This window comes from Moschus berezovskii, chromosome 10 (genome assembly GCF_049115385.1).
Source record: "Moschus berezovskii isolate FMDL1 chromosome 10, NW_MosBer_1.0, whole genome shotgun sequence".
In the NCBI taxonomy this organism is placed as follows: domain Eukaryota; kingdom Metazoa; phylum Chordata; class Mammalia; order Artiodactyla; family Moschidae; genus Moschus; species Moschus berezovskii.
Genome location: NC_142469.1, coordinates 98,474,568 through 98,493,009, shown reverse-complemented (window position 1 = coordinate 98,493,009; position 18,442 = coordinate 98,474,568). Strand labels below are relative to the sequence as shown.

General features: G+C 41.6%; 1 protein-coding gene across 10 annotated transcripts in view; it reads right to left on the bottom strand.

Annotated features, from left to right (window-relative positions):
• Nucleotides 1-18,442, bottom strand: part of SCAF8 (SR-related CTD associated factor 8) — a 215,572-nt gene that overhangs the window by 170,421 nt on the left and 26,709 nt on the right. The window lies entirely within an intron of this gene.

Sequence of the window (18,442 nt, the reverse complement as noted above, 5' to 3'; positions counted from 1 at the left end):
ACTAGAACCCTGACATATCCCTAACGGAATGCAAAATGGTACAGCAGCTTTGGAAAACAGTTTGACAGTTCTTCAAAAAATTAAACATAATAATATGCAGTATGAGCCAACAATTCCACTCCCAGGTATATACCCAACATATGTGAAAATATATGTTCCCATAAAAAGTTGTACAGTCACTGCAGCATTATTCATAAAAAATTCATTTAAAAATTGGAAACCCGCTAAATGTCCATCAGATGAGGAATGAATAAACGAAATGTGTTCTACCCAATTAATAAAATATTAACCATGAAAATGGAATGAGGTACTGATGCATGCTACAGCACAGATGAACCGTGAAAACATGCTGTTTAAAAAGTCACATTTAAAAGACCACACGTTATAGAAATGCATTTATATGAAACGTCCAGAAAAAGAAATCTACTGGGGACTATCTACAGCTGGGCCAGCTGGGCAGAAATGAGGAGTGATAATTATGAGTACATAATTTCTTTTTCAGGTGATGAAATATTCTAAAACGGACTGAGGTGAAGACTGCACAACCATACCAAAACCCACTGAATTTCAATACACTTTCAATTGGTTAATTGTGTGGTTATGTGAAGGATGTCTCCATATAATTGCTTTCAGAAGTCAAGAGATCTAATGTTTAGCAACAATCCCACCGTTCCCCCCAAAATTTGTTTTAAAATTTCTCATGGAAGCAAAGGATAATAATACTGCTTAGAGAAAAAACAATTAAAGACAAGGTAGGCAAATTAAGCAAAAGACAACTAAGCTTAAACAAAAGCAGATGAAAAGTGGGTACTAGTTAATGGTAGGAATTTAACTACAACTAACTAGAAGTCGAGAGACTAAGCTTTGGCCATCGTGATCCTGAAGAAACAACTTGAACAGGGCTTCCCTGATGGCTCAGCGGTAGAGAATCTAACTGCCAAAGCAGGAGACACAGGTTCAATCCCTGTCTGAAAGATCTGACATGCCACCAAGCAGCTAAATCTGCCCGCCACAACTACTGAGCTTGCGCTCTAGAAGCCCAGGACCCACGACGACTGAGCCCCCGAGCCCAAACTACCGAAGCCCTCGTGCTCCCCAACAAGAGAAGCCACAGCAATGAGCAGCCTGCACGCTGCAACTAGAGCAGCCCCTACTCGCCAAACAAGAGAAAAGGCCTCGCCAACAAAGACCCAGCGCAGCCACACAAAACCTGAACAGACTATGAAAGCAACTCAAAATAGCTTTACCAACAAGGCAGTCCGCTAATGTATTTGCTCCAGCATCCCTTATAACCTATTTATCATTGAATTCTACTGATTTTTACCCAGTTTTCCCCATATTTGTCTCTTCTCCCTCCACCCACCACCATGACCCAAGTCCAAACTACCTTCATCTCTCACAAAAACTAATGTGATCAGGTGACTGATACTCACCCACTTCCTCTACCTTAAAAGCCCAATGATTTTCCACTCGGTACAGAAACAAAAATCTACGTAAACAACGCCCGTGCCTGGTCTAATTTCTGTCTCATCTCCTGCCATGCTCCCTTCCCCAGCTCTCTGCCCTAAGCACCACGGTCTTTTTTCAGTTCCTACCCCAGAGCCTTCCTCTATTTGGTATGGAACCAGGGTCTCCCCACTAGTTTTCCTAATGAGGAAAGCCTTCCCTACAGTGCCAATCAGAACTGTCTCCTTGATACCCTCACTGTACTGCGATTCACCTTTGAAACATTCGTCACAGTAATGTGACACTTGTATGATTATTTAACCAGTACCTGATTTTTAAAAGGACTAGTTCCAAAGGATTACAAAGACTGGCAGTCACGAGACAGAGGATCTAAGTTCCTTTAGAGCAGCTTAAGCAGTAAGAGGCGAACTGTACCCCAACAACTGCCCAAGCTGAAATGAGCCCTGGTAGAAATATAAACACCTTTCCCTTTAAGTTCCCACAGAGGTACCCACTTGTTGATGTAACCCTAGCCAGGGTCACAATCTTATCAGACCCTTTAAGAAGCCACCTCTGTTAAACTCACACCAAATTTTAACATGCTCGTGGCCTCAATTCCTACTTGTCTGTTTTATAAAATCTAACTGCATGCAAGTCAACTCGCCAGGAGCAAAATAACCTGAACACGTTCTGCAGTATCTACAGCAAGCTGGGTAAAGCAAAGTTCAACTTCCCAGAAGTTGTTGGCAGGTACAGACTGCAGCTCATCTGAGATCCAGACCTGCCCTCTCCTAAATGGTAAAGAATCCACCTGCAATGAGGGAGATCTGGGTTTAATCCCTGGGTTGGGAAGATCCCCTGGAGAAGGAGATGGCAACCCACTCCAGTACTCTTGCCTGGAGAACCCCGTGACAGTCAGGAGCCTGGTGACTACAGTGCACGCAGTCGCACAGAGTCGGACACGACTGAGCGACTAACACTCCACTTCCGCTACTCCTGCTCTGCTAGAGAACAAGCGCCCAGGTCTGAGACTGTCTTTTGTCTGACACCACTGCTTCCCTTTATCCACTCCGCCTCCTCAGTGTCTCACAGAGAGTAAGAATCTGTTAGGAATAAACTTAAGTGAACAAATACATGTAAGACACAGGACTGTACAAGCTTTGCACAGAAACACCTGAATTTGAATTCCAACTATGTTGCTGCTGCTGCTGCTGCTAAGTCGCTTCAGTTGTGTCCGACTCTGTGCAACCCCATAGACGGCAGCCGACCAGGCTCCACCGTCCCTGGGATTCTCCAGGCAAGAACACTGGAGTGGGTTGCCATTTCCTTCTCCATCCAACTGTGTTACAAGCTGCCAAACCTCTGAACCTTAGTTTTCTCATTTACAAAATAGAAGTAATATTCATTTCACAGAATCATTGCATATAAAGCTTTAAAACACACTTAAATCACTCAACAGGGTTAGCCATTATTAAAATTCTCTTTGGTAGGCATTTTCCATTTAAGTGAACAATATTCAAGTATGCTGCTGCTAAGTTATTTCAGTCATCTCCGACTCTGTGCAACCCCATAGACGGCAGCCCACCAGGCTCCCCCGTCCCTGGGATTCTCCAGGCAAGAACAATGGAGTAGGTTGCCATTTCCTTCTCCAATGCATAAAAGTAAAAAGTGAAAGTGAAGGCGCTCAGTCGTGGCCGACTCTTCGTGACCCCATGGACTGTAGCCAACCAGGCTCCTCCATCCATGGGATTTTCCAGGCAAGAGTACTGGAGTGGGGTGCCATCAAATACCTATTCACTCAGGTTTCTGAAGGGACATTCCATACTAACTTATATTACTAGAACAATGAAGACGCCTCAGGGTCTTCCCAGAGCTGACAATTCACTTCATTTTGTGTTGTAAAGCTCTAAAGTTTCAATCACCCTAAAGTTTCAATCAAACACTAGTCCATATTCTAGCAGATCAAAAGCTTCTTTCTTCTTTTTTAGGGGGAGGGAGGTGGGGGGTGGTGGTGGGAAGAACGAGGTAGGGGAAATGTAATTTAGATTTAGAAAACAGTTCAACAGTGCCAAAAGTCAGCTCTTATCAGAGACGCTCTTTTTAAAAATGTACCTACTGCAGAAAAGTAAAGTACGTTTCTGGAGAAATACGAAGCAATTAGTAAGTACTTTTCAAAGGTTCACTTAATACATATGCTTTCAACTAACTATCCAACAAGATTCTCTAAAATTTCACTTCTTCAAATCTAATCACCAGAGAAGAGGCATAGATCATGTCATCTAATTCTTCACAGAATGCCTTTACTCAAATTTAACAACGTCCCAGTACTGCCCTTCCTTTGGCTATTTAAGACTTACTGATTCACAGGAAAGATACTAAACAGCAGCCTGGGTTTTCAGTCCAATTCAGCCATTCTTTTGTTTTTCAACTCCCGTCAGGTACACTGAAGAATCAGTAACATATAAATTTTCTACTTTATCACTTGCAGGCACCATATGAAATGAGTATTTTTAGATCTGAAAATAACTTCAAATCAAATCAGTTTCTAATGACTTTAATCAAGGCCTGAGGAATCTTTAACCTAAACAGTTTCTTAGTTGCTGTCTGGCTACCCCACCAAAAAGCTTATTTCTAACAAAGACTTCTAAAGTTGTCCACTACTGATTACGCCAGGGTTCAGCACAGCACGTATTTTAGGCTTTGAAGGCTACACAGCTGCTATCACTCAACAGGCATCTCTCACTTCAGTGTGTTTTGCAGACACACTGAAGGTTGTGGCAACTCTGGGTTAGTTAGTGAAGAAGGCATGCTGATAAGCCTCCTGCACCAGTTAAGCTGTGAATGCAAAGGAAAAGTTCTGGAAGGACATTAAGTGCTACTCCAATGAACACACAAATGATGAGCCACCAAAGTGGCCTTACTGCAGATACAGAGAAAATTTTAGTGTCTGGAGAGAAGAGTTAACCAGCTGCCACATTCCGGAAAGCCAAAGCCAGAGCAAGTTTCTACTCTGCTCAGTTCTCTGAAGGCTGAGAGAGGTGAGGAAGCTGCAGAAGTGTGAAGCTAGCAGAGATGATTCACGAGATTTAAGGAAAGAAGCCATCTCAGCAACAAAAAATTGCAAGTGAAGCAGCAAATGCTGATAGAGAAGATGCAGCAAGTTATGCAGAGGATCTAGCTCCAATAATTAATGAAAGTATCTCCGTAAACAACAGATTTTCAATGTAAACAGAACAGCCTTAAGTTGGAAGAAGTCAGGGAGGACTTCCATAGCTAAAGAGGAGAATCAATGCCTGCCTTCAAAGTTTCAAAGGACAGGCTGACACTCTTGTAAGGGGCCAATGCAGCCGATGAACAGTAGAAGCCAATACTCATCTACCATGTGAAGATCCTACTGCCTTGAAGGATCACGCTCAATCTACTATGCCTGGGTTCTCTAAAAGGAACAACAAAACTTGGATGACAGCACGTCTATTTAAAACATGCTGCTGCTGCTAAGTCACTTCAGTCGTGTCCGACTTTGTGCAACCCTATAGACAGCAGCCCACCAGGCTCTGCCGTCCCTGGGATTCTCCAGGCAAGAACACTGGAGTGGGTTGCCATTTCCTTCTCCAATGCATGAAAGTGAAAAATGAAAGTGAAGTCGCTCAGTCGTGTCAGACTCTTCGTGACCCCATGGACTGCAGCCCACCAGGCTCGGCCGTCCATGGGATTTTCCAGGCAAGAGTACTGGAGTGGGATGCCATCGCCTTCTACAACATGGCTGACTGAAAATATTTTACAACATGGCTGACTGAAAATATTTTAAATCCATTGTTGAGATCTATGCTCAGGAAAAAAAATCCTTTCAAGATATTACTGCTCATCAACAACACACCTGATCAGTCAGAGCTCTGATGGAGATTAGCATTTGCATGGCTGCTAACACAACATTCATTCTGCAGCTCATGGATCAAGGATTCAACTTTTGACCAAGGATTCATTTCAACTTTCAAGTCTTAATAAGAAATATATTTGGTAAGGTTATAGCTGCAACAGATAGTGATTCCTCTAATGGTTCTAGGCAAAGTAAACTGAACACCTACTGGAAAGGATTCACTATTCTTGGTGCCACTGAGAGCACTCATGATCCACAGAAGGGGTCAACATAGCAATGTTAACAGGGGTCTGAGAGAAGCTGATTTCAACCCTCATGGTACTTGACTTTGAGGGGTTCAAGACTTCATGGAGGAAGCTAACTGTAGATGTGGTGGAAATGGCAAGAGAGCTAGAATTAGAAGTGAAGCACGAAGATGTGACTACACTGCTGCAATCTCATGATAAAATTTTCATGGATGAGGAGTTGCCCCTTTTGGATGAGCAAAAAGAGGACAGAATTCTATCCTGGTGAAGATGCTGTGAAGACTGTTGAAATGACAACAAATGATTTAAAATATTACATAAATGTAGTTGATAAGACAGGATTTGAGAGGATTGACTCTGACTTTGAAAGAATTTCTACTATGGAAACATGCTTTCAAGCGGCAATGCATGCTACAGAGAAATTGTTTGTAAAAGGAAGAATCAATCTGTGCACCAAACTTCACTGTTTTCTTATTTTAGGAAATTGGCACAGCCACCCCAACCTTCAGCAACCACCACCCTGATTAGTCAGAAGCCATCAACACTGAGCCAAGACCCTCCACCAGCAAAAAGATTACAAGATGATGGTTAGCATTTTTTAGCAATGAAGTTTTAAAATTAAGGTGTGTCCATTTTTCAGACTGAACGCTGCTGCACACTTACTAGACCACAGTGTAGTGTAAATGTAACTTTCATCTGCACTGCGAAAGCGGCTCACGTGACTCGCTTTATCGCGATACTCGCTTTACTGTGGCGGTCTGCAACCAAGCCCAAACACTCTCTCTCCCCTACATGCCGAAAAGTGTCCCCAGCAAACTATACGAACGGGCAAAGCAAGTCAACACTGATTTAGGGCAATTTTACTTCTTAATCTTACAAACACAGCTTCGTTCACTTGTTTACCTTTGAATAAACACAACAATCTCATGTCCTGCAAAGTGTATTCAGGCGCTCCCCCATCTACGTACGGAGTATCGCTCATTACCCAAAATTCAACAAAATGTTGTACTTCGTGCTCGCTATTTCAAGCAAACACTTCACTACAAAAAGTTTAGTGCCTTTCCCAATTTAAGCAATATTAAATGAAATCTACTATGACCCTGGAAAGAGTGCAACAAAAAACTTATGACATGAAAAATCCAAGAGAACCAGCAAATTAGGGTGACATCGTGCTCATTTACAGGTTAATCTTATGCCTTCAAGACTGTTGATTCTAGGTCTAATAGGAAGTAAACTTAAGTGTGAGCCTAAGATATTAATCAATCCAATTCATTTTTCCCAACAATGGTCCTTTAGGCCTTGAGGGTACTAGTCCGTCTAGTCAAATGGCCTTAGAAATCAGAAATCACAAAAGTTCCTGGAACCGACGCAATTTTAGTACTTTCGATCCAAGATAGCATGCTGACCACTTTTTCCTTTTCTTCCTCTTATTGGCAGGGCAAAAAAGGAATAATTTCTTACAGATGTTTAAAACTACATAAAAAGTAAAATGGGAAGGGGAAAAGGATAAGATGTCACCTACTTCCAGAAAATGGAAATGTGATAAGAGGACTGGTTAACTGATGAAACAAAGGGGAAACCACAAGCCACAATACACACAAGATACAGCCAAAGAGGGAAATAACTTGCCCTGCAAAAATCCAGAGTCTCGTCCATCAAAATCAAGGTACTCAGAGAGCACGAGCAGCACAATGAACTAACACCTCACCCACTGTTGCAAAACGTCGATAAACAATGTCTAAAATTGAACATTAAAGAAACACATATACAATTATTGGTTAGTGATATGAAGGTTATCAGAAGAACTGATGTGTTACGAATTAAAATAGTTCTTTTTGGAGATCCAGCACAGGGTGAGAAGGAAGAGATTCCAATAAAATCTCTCTTGTACTTAAAAAAAAATTACACATACATTATTCTGAAAAATATAACAATTATATTTAAATACAATACTGTTCTAATTTCACTTGCCAATCCTGGCCTTAAACAGTGTATCTGAACCCCAAAACTCGTATGTTGCAGTCCCAACTCCTAGTGTGATTGTGCAGTGACCACTGAACAACGTGAGTTATGGATGATGACGCTCCACATGGTCAAAAATCCACACACAACTTACAGTCAGTCCTTCCTACCTAAGGTCCTGCATCTATGGGTTCAAGCAACCACAGGCTGCACAGTACTGTACTATTTACTACTGAAAAATTTCCACATTTAAGTGAACCCTCACAGTTCAAACCTATGTTGTTAAAGGTCAACTGTATTTGTAAACAGCTTTTATGGAGGTGTGGGCTTCCCAGGCAATGCAGTGGCACAGAATCCGCCTGCCAATGCAGGAGATGCAGGTTCGATCCCTGGGTCGGGAGGAACTCCTGGAGAAGGAAATGACAACCCACTCCCATATTCTTCCCTGGAGATCCCGTGGATAGAGGAGCCTGGTGGGGTATAGTCCATGGGGTCACAGAGAGTCAGACACAACTCAGCGAGTAAGCAAGCACACATGCACACGGTCTTGAGAGTGAAGTCCTCATCCAGCAGAATTACTGTCCTGCTAAGAAGAGACTCCTGGGCTTCCTAGGTGGCTCCGGTGGTAAAGAACCCACCTGCCGACCCAGGAGACATAAGGGACACAGGTTTGATCCCTGGGTCACGAAGATCCCCTGGAGGAGGAAATGGCAACCCACTCCAGTATTCTTGCCTGGAGAATCCCATGGACAGAGAATACTGAAAGGCTACAGTCCATAAAGTCACACAGAGTCCACCACAACTGAAGCAGCTTAGCACACGCACACAGGAGACACCAGAGTACCAGCCCCTGTTACGGCCATGTGAACACCCACATGAGAAGGCCACATGGCAACCAGGACGTGAGCGTGGCTGCCGGGGACTCAGAGAGATCCCCCATCCTCACCCAGCAAATAAAACGCGGCCTCAATCCGTTTACAACGGTAAGAAACCGCATTCAGCCAACAATCTGAATAAACTGGGGGAGAGGAGATCACAAATCTTAAATGAGAGCACAACCTTGCTGATGCATTGACCTCGCCCTGCTGAGACCGTAAGCAGAGGATCCAGCTAACCAGTACCTGGTTCTGATCCATGGAAACTGTGAAATAAGCACGTGGTGCTCGAAGCCTCAAGCTAAATTTGTGGCAATGTGTTACATAGAAATAGAAGAAAGCTGTGAATAGTTTTTTCTAACTTAACTGTACAGACTTTTTACTCTACATAAATACTTTTGAAAAAAAAATGATTTTTAGAATTCAAAGAAACTATAACTTCAAAATAAAAAATTTCTCTGCCTTTTCCTAAATAACTTTAACAAATAGAAATTCATTATTCTGCATATAGGAATAAAAAGTTGAGTAACAGTCTAGTTTCACGGATAGTCATTTTAAAGAGCATAATATTCACCAACTTTAATACCTGAAAACCAATACACTTCATTACAAATTCTGCCTTAACAAATCAAAAATTATGTATTCTCTATATCCAAAATTTCTCACTCCCTAATATATGAGTTCTCCTTTCTTTATATAGCACAATCTTCCATATTAATTTTGGTTTGGAACACAACATAAAAATGTTTGATACTAGAAGCATGTAACAAAGTGACATATAAAATCAGATACACAGGACCTAACAAATGTGACCAGAGAACACTAACATTAGCTAACAGTAGTAGATTCAACATTGAGAAAATCATATTCTGAAAGAATAATGTGAACAATATTGACTGTTTCCTAAGGTTCTGAAAGCATATCTCTGTAAAAAGTAGAAGAAAACTCTCCAAAAACTTGGGTTAATTTCTACTGGAGGAGCAATATTCTTCAGAAATCAGAATGTTTTAAAGAGCAAAGGCTAAGTAAGACATATCACAGAGACTCTATGAGGACCATCATATCCATCAGGCTTTTTACCAAGGCAGCACTCCCAATTTTATACTGAATACTGTGACAGTATGAAAACTTCCCTGGTGGTTCAAATGATGAATAATCCTCTTGCGGTGTAGGAGACTCAGGTTTGATCCCAGACTTGAGAAGATCCCCTGGAAAAGGGAATGGTTACCCACCCCAGTATTCCTGCCTGGATAAGTCCATAGAGAAGACTGGTGGGCTACAGTCCACGGGGTCACAAAGAGTCGGACAGGACTGAACAACTAACATTAACACACTATGACAACTTCAGAACAAAGTTTCAAATGCATCTTAAGGGAAGAAAAAAAAGAAAAAAGGAATATAAATAATTGCAAACACCAAAGCACAAAGCCTGAAATGTGACATCTAAAAACCAGTGAGAAAACAAAGAAAATAATCTTTAAAAAAAAATCTTATAATCTTTTTTTCTGGTTATATAAATATTTCAGTATGGAAAAACTAAAAAATGCAAAAAAAAAAAGCATGTAGATGGCAAAATATGCAAATCCAACAATTTGTCACTCATTCCAAAGATACTCAATTAACGCCAGGCACTATGGGTCCAACAGAGCAAGTATACAGCCCCTTCTCACGAACTGATGGGCTGCTTCTGGAGATGGACAATGTTGCAATGAACAGACAGACACACCTTGCAGAGTACAGATAAGTTACACAATTAGGGTAACACTGTGTTATGGTGAAGAGCACTGTGTATCTTTCTCAGAATGTCAAAATCAGAGTCCTTTTAAATTATAAGATATTATAAAAAGGAAATGCCTATTTTAAAAATCTGAAATCTGAATTATGCAAAAATCTGTCCAGTAAGATCAACTCTATATACCAAGCTTTTGGACAGAGGGAGATATCCTCTAGTTTAAAAAATGGAGGTGGGGGAGCCAGAATTTGATTATATGTATAAAGGTGCCAACAAGAGTATTGTAACAAACACAAATGTTTATATCCTTCATAATAATTACCTTTAACTATCAGCTACAAGCAGTTTCACATAAATAATTAGCTTATTATTAAGCAGAATATCCCATTTCTCAAGCATGACAGACGTCTAAGGTTAATATTACAGTTCCGAACACTGTCAAAAAGGAACACTTAACACTGCATTAGTAACAAAGAAAAACTATCAACTCTCCCCCCAAAGGTTATCCTTTAAAAAACTAAATACAGGCTAAAAGAACTTATTTGCACGGTGCTTTCATTCAACATTCAAATTTACACAACCTTTCCAAGTGCCTGGAATAAATGGGGTTAAAAAATACTCTTAAAAAAAGAATCCCTTTTACGTGGAATCTAAAAAGAAATTATACAAATGAACTTACAAAACAGAAAAAGACTCAGACTTAGAGAAAGAACTAATGGTTTGCAGTGGCAGGGTGTGGGGAAGGGATGATTAGGGAGTTTATAATGGACATGTTATTTAGTTGCTAAGTCGCGTCTGCCTCTTTTGTGACCCCAAGAACTGTAGCCCACCAGGTTCCTCTCTGTCCATGGGATTTCCCGGGCAAGAATACTACAGTGGGTTGCCATTTCTTCCGCCAGAGGATCTTCCTGACCCAGGGATTGAACCCAGGTCTCTTGCAAGGCAGGTGGATTCATTACCACTGAGCCACCAGGGAAGCCCAATGAACATATACATACACTGCTATGTTTAAATGGATAACCAACAAGGACCTACCGTATAGTACACGGAACTCTGCTCAATGTTCTGTGGCAGCCTGGATGGGAGGGGAGTTTGGGGGAGCATGGGTACATGCGTATGTATGGCTGAGTCACTCCACTGTTCACCTGAAACTATCACAATACTGTCAATTGGCTATATTCCAGTACAAAATAAAAAGTTTAAATTAAAAAAGTACACAGGAGTTAGTCGAAATAGAGTAACCAACTGTGGCATCTCTCCCCCACTGTCACAAGTAAACCCTACAGACTAATATAGAAAAGTAACTAGCTACCTGCTGCTGCTGCTGCTGCTAAGTCACTTCAGTCATGTCCCATTCTGTGCGACCCCATAGACGGAAGCCCACCAGGCTCCCCTGACCCTGGGATTCTCCAAGCAAGAACACTGGAGTGGGTTGCCATTTCCTTCTCCATTGTGTGAAAGTGAAAAGTGAAAGTGAAGTCGCTCAGTCGTGTCCAACCCCTAGCGACCCCACGGACTGCAGCCCACCAGGCTCCTCCATCCATGGGATCCTCTAGGCAAGAGTACTGGCTACCTGAGAACTCTGAAAAAGGCAACACCAGACTGACTGGAGTTAAATTTGAATAATAACCAGTTACAGCGGGGGAGGGAGCTGCGTGTGGATGTTAAAGTAAATTTCACAGTGTTCTGTGTTTCTCTGTTGTCTCTGGCTTTGATCCCAGAGCTGGTGTTATCAAATGGTGCAGCCAATACTACAATCAAAAAGTGAAGTCGCTCAGTCATGTCCGACTCTGTGCGATCCCACGGACTGTAGCCTACCAAGCTCCACCATCCATGGGATTTTCCAGGCAAAAGCACTGGAGTGGGTTGCCACTGCCTTCTCCACAGGATCTTCCCGACCCAGGGTCTCCCACATTGCAGGCAGAGGCTTTACCCTCTGAGCCACCAGAGAAGCCCATACTACAATCAAAGGCACTAGGGAAAATCCCTTCAGCCACCCAGAAGACTAGGTAAAGGGAATCTTCCCTGCTACTAGGGGGAGGCTGGGTGAGGGAAGAAAAACTCCTGCTCCCCCTGATCTTCCCAGGCCCTGTTAGGGTTAAAGGTCAGTCACTGTTGCCACTGCAGCACCAAAAACCCAAGAGAAAAGCCATCTCCAGAGAGGAAAAAAGACCCCTACTATCCGAAAAACACCATTTTCTTTTTCTTGGCACTTCTCTCCGAAGGCTAACCTTCTGGCCAGAGAACAGGGAAAAGGATGTACTGGGATCTGGAAAGAGAACGGGAATCCCAGAGAGAACTAGAGAAGGGGAGCCCCTGAATTTGTGCGCCAACTGAAGTCTGGGACTCATCCGAAATGCGCCTGCGAGAAACAGACCCAAACAAGCCCCGCAAAGGCTTTGAGAACTAATACCTATGTAAACCATGACCCAGGACCTTGACAACTGAGTGGCACAAATGCTGAGCACATCCAAACAGAAAAAGAAATGCTTTGAAAACTGCACTGACATTAGATCATTGAAAAAGCAAGAGAGTTCCAGAAAAACATCTATTTCTGCTTTATTGACTAGGCCAAAGCCTTTGACTGTGTGGATCACAATAAACTGGAAAATTCTGAAAGAGATGGGAATACCAGACTACCTAACCTGCCTCTTGAGAAACCTGTATGCAGGTCAGGAAGCAAGAGTTAGAACTGGACATGGAACAACAAACTGGTTCCAAATAGGAAAAAGAGTACGTCAAGACTGTATATTGTCACCCTGCTTATTTAACTTATATGCAGAGTACAACATGGGAAATGCTGGGCTGGGTGAAGCACAAGCGGGAACCAAGATTGTCGGGAGAAATATCAATAACCTCAGATATGCAGATGACACCACCCTTATGGCAGAAAGCTATGAAGAACTAAAGAGCCTCTTGATGAAAGTGAAAGAGGAGAGTGAAAAAGTTGGCTTAAAGCTCAACACTTAGAAAACTAAGATGATGGCATCCGGTCCCATTCAGTTCAGTTCAGTTTAGTCGCTCAGTCGTGTCCGACTCTCTGCGACCACATGAATCACAGCACGCCAGGCCTCCCTGTCCATCACAAACTCCCGGAGTTCACTCAAACTCATGTCCACAGAGTCGGTGATGCCATCCAGCCATCTCATTCTCTGTCGTCCCCTTCTCCTCCTGCCCCCAACCTTTCCAAGCGTCAGACCCTTTTCCAGTGAGTCAACTCGTCGCACGAGGTAGCCAAAGATTGCAGTTTCAGCTTTAGCATCAGTCCTTCCAATGAACACCCAGGATTGATCTCCTTTAGAATGGACTGGTTGGATCTCCTTGCAGTCCAAGGGACTCTCAAGAGTCTTCTTCAGCACCACAGTTCAAAAGCATCAATTCTTCGGCAATCAGCTTTCTTCACAGTCCAACTCTCACATCCATACACGACCACGGGAAAAACTATAGCCTTGACTAGACGGACCTTTGTTGGCAAAGTAATGTCTCTGCTTTTTAATATACTATCAAGGTTGGTCACAACTTTCCTTCCAAGGAGTAAGCGTCTTTTAATTTCATGGCTGCAATCAGCATCCGCAGTGATTCTGGAGCCAAAAAAAATAAAGTCTGACACTGTTTCCACTGTTTTTCCATCTATTTCCCATGAAGTGATGGGACCAGATGCCATGATCTTTGTTTTCTGAATGTTGAGCTTCAAGCCAACCTTTTCACTCTCCTCTCTCACTTTCATCAAGAGGCTTGAGTTCCTCTTCACTCTCTGCCATAAGGGAGGTGTCATCTGCATATCTGAGATTATTGATATTTCTCCCAGCAATCTTGATTCCAGCTTGTGCTTCTTCCAGCCCAGCGTTCCTCATGATGTACTCTGCATAGAAGTTAAATAAGCAGGGTGACAATATACAGCCTCGACGTACTCCTTTTCCTATTTGAAACCAGTCTGTTGTTCCAGGTACAGTTCTGACTGTTGCTTCCTGACCTGCATACAGGTTCCTCAAGAGGCAGGTCAGGTGGTCTGGGATTCCCATCTCTTTCAGAATGTTCCACAGTTTATTGTGATCCACACAGTCAAAGGCTTTGGCATAGTCAATGAAGCAGAAATAGATGGTTTTCTGGAACTCTCTTGCTTTCTCCATGATCCAGCGGATGTTGGCAATTTGATCTCTGGTGCCTCTGCCTTTTCTAAAACCTTCTTGAACATCTGGAAGTTCACGGTTCACATATTGCTGAAGCCTGGCTTGGAGAATTTTGAGCATGACTTTACTAGTGTGTGAGATGAGTGCAATTGTGCGGTAGTTTGAGCATTCTTTGGCATTGCCTTTCTTTGGGATTGGAATGAAGACTGACCTTTTCCAGTCCTGTGGCCACTGCTGAGTTTTCCAAATTTGCTGGCATATTGAGTGCAGCACTTTCACAGCATCATCTTTCAGGATTTGAAATAGCTCAATTGGAATTTCATCACCTCCACTAGCTTTGTTCGTAGTGATGCTTTCTAAGGCCCACTTGACTTCACATTCCAAGATGTCTGGCTCTAGGTCAGTGATCATGTTATCGTGACTATCTTGCTCGTGAAGATCTTTTTTGTACAGTTCTTCTGTGTATTCTTGCCACCTCTTCTTAATATCTTCTGCTTCTGTTAGGTCCATACCATTTCTGTCCTTTATCAAGCCCATCTTTGCATGAAACGTTCCCTTGGAATCTCTAATTTTCTTGAAGAGATCTCTTGTTTTTCCTATTCTGTTGTTTTCCTCTATTTCTTTGCACTGATCGCTGAGGAAGGCTTTCTTATCTCTCCTTGCTATTCTTTGGAACTCTGCATTCAGATGCTTATATCTTTCCTTTTCTCCTTTGCCTTTCGCTTCTCTTCTTTTCACAGCTATTTGTAAGGCCTCCTCTGACAGCCATTTTGCTTTTTTGCATTTCTTTTCCGTGGGGATGGTCTTGGTCCCTGTCTCCTGTACAATGTCACGAACCTCCGTCCAGAGTTCATCAGGCACTCTATCAGATCTAGTCCCTTAAATCTATTTCTCACTACCACTGTATAATCATAAGGGATTTGATTTAGGTCATATCTGAATGGCCTAGTGGTTTTCCCTACTTTCTTCAATTTACGTCTGAATTTGGCAATAAGGAGTTCATGATCTGAGCCACAGTCAGCTCCTGGTCTTGTTTTTGCTAACTGTATACAGCTTCTCCATCTTTGGCTGCAAAGAATATAATCAATCTGATTTCGGTGTTGACCATCTGGTGATGTCCATGTGTAGAGTCTTCTCTTGTGTTGTTGGAAGAGGGTGTTTGCTATGACCAGTGCGTTCTCTTGACAAAACTCTATTAGCCTTTGCCCTGCTTCATTCCGTGCTCCAAGGCCAAATTTGCCTGTTAAGGTGTTTCTTGACTTCCTATTTTTGCATTCCAGTCCCCTATAATGAAAAGGACATCTTTTTTGGCTATTAGTTCTAAAAGGTCTTGTAGGTCTTCATAGAACCGTTCAACTTCGGCTTCTTCAGCGTTACTGGTTGGGGCATAGGCCTGGATTACTGTAATATTGAATGGTCCCATTACTTCATGGCAAATAGATGGGGAAACAGTGACAGACTTTATTTGGGGGGGCTCCAAAATCACCACAGATAGTGATTGCAGCCATGAAATTAAAAGACGCTTACTCCTTGAGAAGGAAAGTTATGACCAACCTAGACAGCTTATTAAAAATCAGAGACATTACTTTGCAAACAAAGGTCTGTCTTGTCAAGGCTATGGATTTTCCAGTGGTCATGTATGGATGTGAGAGTTGGACTGTGAAGAAAGCTGAGTGCAGAAGAATTGATGCTTTTGAACTGTGGTGTTGGAGAAGACTCTTGAGAATCCATTGGGACTGCAAGGAGAGCCAACCAGTCCATCCGAAAGGAAATCAGTCCTGAATGTTCACTGGAAGGCCAGATGTTGAAGCTGAACCTCCAATACTTTGGCCACCTGATGCGAAGAGTTGACTCATCTGAAAAGACCCTGATGCCGGGAAAGACTGAAGGCAGGAGAAGGGGATGACAGGATGAGATGGTTGGATGGCATTACCGACTCAATGGACATGAGTTTGAGTGAACTCTGGGAGTTGGTGATGGACAGGGAGGCCTGGCATGCTGCAGTCCATGGGACCGCAAAGAGTCGGACACGACTGAGGGACTGAACTGAACTGAAAAAGGCAACACAGAGCTTGCATGCTGAATCAAACTAAATGTCTGCTAAACAAAAATCAACATTTTTCAGAGAATAAAGTACCACGATATTGAAAATATCCAGTAGATGAGCCAAACTTATCTGACATACCAACACACACACACACACACACACACAGCCTCTGTCTCCCTCCCTTGCTCTCACTCACTCACCCATTCACTCACCCGCTCTCCCAGAAAATCTGTCCACACTGATCAAGAGAAAAATAACGAACAGATGCTAACAAGATAATGCTTCTGTTGCAATTATCACTAAGAACTTTAAAGAAGTATAATCATTATGAATAAGGTAAAGGAGAAAAGTCTGCAAATAAATGCTACGTTTTCAGCACAGAACGAGAAACTGCAAACAAGAACCAGATGAAAAGGTCAGAACCGAAAACACAGTATCTTGAGGGAGGCAACGGTGCACCACTAACCACTATGTACAAGAACTGTAGAATCTCACTAGTGACTTTCCAGGATTACAGCTTCATAAATAAAAGAAGTGCAAAATCAAGACCAGGAAAAATGCCAGAAAAATGTCTAAAACTAAATATGATTTATTAGGCATAGATGATTTTTTAAATTAAAGCCTTATCACACGTTTCTTTTTCCATTTCACACCATTCCTTCTACCATAGAATAAATCTTTTCTTCATCTTTTATTTTACTTCAAATCATAACTTAACCTACTAAATGAAAAGCTTCTCAAGGTAATTCTAGTCCAATTCAAACAAAACAGAACAAAATGGAAAATAATAAAGCATAATGACTAATCCCTGATGAGATTTTTTTCCCTGTTATATATTTATATATGTAACTACTGGCTCATGATACAAACTATATCTCTTACAGTGGGCTGCAGCAAAAAAAAAAATTTGAGAAGCACTGCTCTAGCTCACACTTGTAGGTAAAAAGTAATACTAAAATTAATTATACAGAAAATAAAACATGATTAACTTCTCTCTGGATAATTCAGCTTGCCAAAAGACAGGCTTGAAGGGCAATCTTTGCTTTGTTTCTTTTTTAAAAGATTAGCAAGGATCTAAAGATGCAAGACACACGTATAAAATGCAGAGTTATTTTTCTTAGTTGCAATCAGAAGAACGGGAATGGGAGAAATTTTCATATGTAAAATCATACCCTAAAAAATAAATAAAATAAAACCATACCCTGCTACCAGTGGTATGTATGGATGTATATATGTGTACAGATAAAATAGACACAGATCCTTCTCCTCCTGTAACTGTTATACACCCTGCTTACTATCTTCATGGCAACTTAATCACAATGTAAAATTGTTTTGCTCATTATCTGTTTCCTGTTTGGTCCATTTCCCAATATCTCCACTCATTCATCCACTTCAGAAAACAATGACATTACATACTACAAATTCTCAATAAACAGTTACCAGTATCAGTCTTTTTTAATATCTTTGTGATGTCTAAAACAGTTCCTTGCACACATCAGTCAAATACAAACTGATTTAAACAATGAATTAGCTTACTAGGTTCTAAAGATAATCATGTAAACAAATTCCAGCTAGAAAAATAAATTTATCCAGCTTCTTCATATCTAAATGCACCTGAATGCAATAGATCTATTTTGCTCAAAGGAGCAGAATGCCAAGGCCAGACTGATGATGTACATTTCTTACCTCGCCATGCCCCCAAACTTTACTTTTAATAATCTTTGCAACCCTGTATCTACAATCCTATGCCAGTATCCATGGAAATAAAGAATTATTTCAAAGGAGCAGAATGTCTCTGAAACAATCTCCAACATAATTTATGACTGATGTACCATAATCACCCTTGTATACTTATTTTCAAATTTACTTTGAGAGTTAATCATAAGCACTCACAAAATAGTGATCACTAAGTTTTATTTTCTGGGTAAAACGAACTAAAACAAAGAACTGAGAAATACGAAGCCAAACTGAACCAATTAACAGGTCAAAGCTAATCAGTGACTCAAATCAATATCCACTGATAAGCTCCTGTAGATACACACAATACTAAGCTCTTCAGGGGATAAAAGGTAACATGAAAACCTTCACCCCAACTCTCTAACAATCTACTACAGTGGAAAGGGAGGGT